Here is a 5,153-nt window from a genome sequence, read left to right as displayed (position 1 = left end):
TAGCACTAGTAGTACATAGCACTACTAGTTGAGAAAGTAGTACTAGTACTGCTACAGTACGAGTACATACTCCTCCGTCACATAATGTAAGACGTTTTTTGACACTAGTTGGCGTGTACACAAAATAGCAAAAACATACCCAAAATTTCTTAATCCACGCCAAAAACTACTAGCTAGTGCCAAAAATTTCTTACTAGTGCTATTATTTATAGTATAATGCAATCCCATAACGTCCCATAATGCTAGTACTAGTAGTAAATAATAACCTCACCCCTTCGTTACAGTTGGAAGGAACGATCTACAGTTGGAAGGGACGAGGCCCTGCGGTTACTACGCTCTTATCTCCTCCTCGCCAGTTCCCCTCCCCCCGAAGAGAAGGCAGTTCGTCGCTGCTCCCATGGATTCACCAGGCAGTTCTCCTCCTCGTCGGGGCTGGGAGACCTTGGACGACGATCCTCTGGGAGAAATCGCACGCCGCTCCGACATCCTCACCGCCGCAAGACTCGGTGCTTCCTGCACCAACTATTTCAAGACGGTGCTTAAAATGGCTTGGGAAAAGGCCATGCTTGTTGGTCTTCTATGCATCCTCGAGAAGAAAGTTCTTCTATGAGACAATCCTTCGAATAGTTCACCGCTCCCTGGCCATGGTTGCACGTTGACTCCGCTAGAGTTGCCGATGTTGAGAGGTAGTCGGATTTTGTCCGATGAGCAGGTCAGTAATGGAGTTTGATCATGTAGTACTTAGTTATTCCATTTCCATCCCATAATTTCTCCGCTGCCCACAGTCTTATATATAGGTATGGGTCGGTGCCAACGAAGATTGGCTTGCATGCCTCCAGCCGGATACCACCATCATTTTGCACAACCTCCACAGCAGTGCGGCCGTTCCGGTAGACCCCTTCTCCACCATTGGGATCGACCTTCCGGACTGGCTCGGCTTGAATACGTATGATGATGCCTACATGAGATTGAAGAAGATAGCAATTGTGGACCCGCCGACAAAGCGACGCGGCTACGACGATTACTATCTCATCGCGGTGTTCGACATAAGGATTGCCATCAATGCAAGAGGCAGTAACGGCAGAGGCTGGCGCATGTTGGCGGCGGCAGATTTGTACCCCTACACGTTCGAAGACGTCGTGCGCCATCTAGGCCGCATCTTCGCGGTGACAAGCCAGGGGACTTGTTTCAGCTGGTTGCCATCCTACGGTATGGGAGATTACAAACGGAATGCACAAACCATCATTTGTATCCCTAACGGTACTCCATTATTTTGCAGGGACCAGTCATCCCGCAATCAAAATAAGATCGCCGATCCTGGATGTGCATTTGCATCCGTGATTCGGTCTAACCTGGAACCTTGTAGCTGACTTTGGCATATTGGGATCAAGTATCTTAGCAGTCGTTACCCATGGTACCACTGATGTGCAACATGGTCACACAATCTACCACGATCAGACCGTCACCATCTAACCAGGTATTCCATTTTTAACCCTCTCACCTTCTCTTTCATTGTTGTACTAGTACTCTACTTACGTACTACTACCTCCGTCCTGGTTTATTGGTCTCCATTGTAATTTGTGCCAAACTTTGACCATAAATTTAATTAATAAAAAGTTTATGCATGTTATTAAAAATTATATCATTGAAAACAATGTTCAAAAACGAATCCGGCGATATAATTTTTTTTGACATGCACTAACATTTTGTAAGTTAAATGTTTAGTCAAAATTTGGCACAGATTACAAAGGAGACTAATAAACTAGGATGGAGGTAGTAGTAGGAGTACTTTTTACCTTGGAGGACGCGTATAGCTAGCTAGGCCCTTGAAGACTTGAACCCACTAGCTGCCACCATTTTTGTTTTTCCATGTCTTACTATCTCATCCATGTAGCCAAGAGTGGCTATATATAATAAGCCGTTTATTTTACTTCCTCTATACCGGAGTAGTACTATTTGCTGCACAGTATTACTGACCGCCACATTTGAGCACAACATTATTATGCATGGACCTTGACTATGTATGTCTGTTGGGAATCGTAGCATAATTTTAAAAATTTCCTACGTTCACCAAGATGCATCTATGGAGTATACTAGCAACGAGGGGAAGGGAGTGCATCTACATACCCTTGTAGATCGCGAGCGGAAGCGTTCCAATGAACGTGGATGACGGAGTCGTACTCGCCGTGATCCAAATCACCGATGACCGAGTGCCGAACGGACGGCACCTCCGCGTTCAACACACGTACGGCGCAGCGACGTCTCCTCCTTCTTGATCCAGCAAGGGGGAAGGAGAGGTTGATGGAGATCCAGCAGCACGACGGCGTGGTGGTGGATGTAGCGGGTCTCGTGCAGGGCTTCGCCGAGCTTCTACGAGAGAGAGAGAGGTGTTGTAGGGGAGGAGGGAGGCGCCCAAGGCTGTTGTGTGCTGCCCTCCCTCCACCCCTTTATATAGGCCCCTGGGGGGGGTGCGCCAGCCCCAAGAGATGGGTTCTCAAGGGGGGCGGCGGCCACAAGGGGGGGAAGGGGTTGCCTTGCCCCCCAAGGCAAGGGGGAACTCCCCCCTAGGGTTCCCAACCCTAGGCGCATGTGGGGAGGCCCAAGGGGGGCGCCCCAGCCCACTAGGGGCTGGTTCCCTTCCACTTTCAGCCCACGGGGCCCTCCGGGACAGGTGGCCCCACCCGATGGACCCCCGGGACCCTTCCGGTGGTCCCGGTACAATACCGATAACCCCCGAAACTTTCCCGGTGGCCGAAACTGGACTTCCTATATATAATTCTTCACCTCCGGACCATTCCGGAACCTCTCGTGACGTCCGGGATCTCATCCGGGACTCCGAAAAACTTTCGGGTTTCCGCATACATATATCTCTACAACCCTAGCGTCACCGGACCTTAAGTGTGTAGACCCTACGGGTTCGGGAGGCATATTGACATGACCGAGACGCCTCTCTGGTCAATAACCAACAGCGGGACCTGGATACCCATGTTGGCTCCCACATGCTCCACGATGATCTCATCGGATGAACCACGGTGTCGAGGATTCAATCAATCCGTATGCAATTCCCTTTGTCAATCGGTATGTTACTTGTCCGAGATTCGATCGTCGGTATCCCAATACCTTGTTCAATCTCGTTACCGGCAAGTCTCTTTACTCGTACCGCAATGCATGATCCCGTGACTAACGCCTTAGTCACATTGAGCTCATTATGATGATGCATTACCGAGTGGGCCCAGAGATACCTCTCCGTCATACGGAGTGACAAATCCCAGTCTCGATCCGTGCCAACCCAACAGACACTTTCGGAGATACCCGTAGTGCACCTTTATAGTCACCCAGTTACGTTGTGACGTTTGGCACACCCAAAGCACTCCTACGGTATCCGGGAGTTGCACGATCTCATGGTCTAAGGAAAAGATACTTGACATTGGAAAAGCTCTAGCAAACGAAACTACACGATCTTTTATGCTATGCTTAGGATTGGGTCTTGTCCATCACATCATTCTCCTAATGATGTGATCCCGTTATCAATGACATCCAATGTCCATAGTCAGGAAACCGTGACTATCTGTTGATCAACGAGCTAGTCAACTAGAGGCTTACTAGGGACAGGTTGTGGTCTATGTATTCACACATGTATCACGATTTCCGGACAATACAATTATAGCATGAATAATAGACAATTACCATGAACAAAGAAATATAATAATAACCATTTATTATTGCCTCTAGGGCATATTTCCAACAGTCTCCCACTTGCACTAGAGTCAATAATCTAGTTACATTGTGATGAATCGAACACCCATTGCGTCCTGGTGTTGATCCTGTTTTGCCCTAGGGAGAGGTTTAGTCAACGGATCTGCTACATTCAGGTCCGTGTGTACTTTACAAATATCTATGTCTCCATTTTGAACACTTTCACGAATGGAGTTGAAGCGACGCTTGATATGCCTGGTCTTCCTGTGAAACCTGGGCTCCTTCGCAAGGGCAATAGCTCCAGTGTTGTCACAGAAGAGAGTCATTGGGCCCGACGCATTGGGAATCACCCCTAGGTCGGTAATGAACTCCTTCATCCAGACTGCTTCCTGTGCTGCCTCCGAGGCTGCCATGTACTCCGCTTCACATGTAGATCCCGCCACGACGCTTTGCTTGCAACTGCACCAGCTTACTGCTCCTCTATTCAAAATATACACGTATCCGGTCTGTGACTTCGAGTCATCCAGATCTGTGTCGAAGCTAGCGTCGACGTAACCCTTTACGACGAGCTCTTCGTCACCTCCATAAACGAGAAACATATCCTTAGTCCTCTTCAGGTACTTCAGGATATTCTTGACCGCTGTCCAGTGTTCCTTGCCGGGATTACTTTGGTACCTTCCTACCAAACTTACGGCAAGGTTTATATCAGGTCTGGTACACAGCATGGCATACATAATAGACCCTATGGCCGAGGCATAGGGGATGACACTCATCTGTTCTATATCTTCTGCCGTGGTCGGGCATTGAGCCGTGCTCAATTGCACACCTTACAATACAGGCAAGAACCCCTTCTTGGACTGATCCATACTGAACTTGTTCAATATCTTGTCAAGGTATGTACTGTGTGAAAGACCAATGAGGCGTCTTGATCTATCTCTATAGATCTTGATGCCTAATATATAAGCAGCTTCTCCAAGGTCCTTCATTGAAAAACACTTATTCAAATAGGCCTTTATACTTTCCAAGAATTCTATATCATTTCCCATCAATAATATGTCATCCACATATAATATGAGAAATGCTACAGAGCTCCCACTCACTTTCTTGTAAACACAGGCTTCTCCATAAGTCTGTGTAAACCCAAACGCTTTGATCATCTCATCAAAGCGAATGTTCCAACTCCGAGATGCTTGCACCAGCCCATAGATTGAGCGCTGGAGCTTGCACACTTTGTTAGCATTCTTAGGATCGACAAAACCTTCCGGCTGCATCATATACAATTCTTCCTTAAGGAAGCCATTAAGGAATGCCGTTTTGACGTCCATCTTCCATATCTCATAATCATAGTATGCGGCAATTGCTAACATGATTCGGACGGACTTCAGCTTCGCTACGGGTGAGAAAGTCTCATCGTAGTCAACCCCTTGAACTTGTCGATAACCCTTAGCGACAAGTCG

The sequence above is a fragment of the Aegilops tauschii genome, chromosome 1 (assembly GCF_002575655.3).
Source record: "Aegilops tauschii subsp. strangulata cultivar AL8/78 chromosome 1, Aet v6.0, whole genome shotgun sequence".
Classification (NCBI taxonomy): domain Eukaryota; kingdom Viridiplantae; phylum Streptophyta; class Magnoliopsida; order Poales; family Poaceae; genus Aegilops; species Aegilops tauschii.
This window is presented reverse-complemented; position numbering follows the sequence as displayed.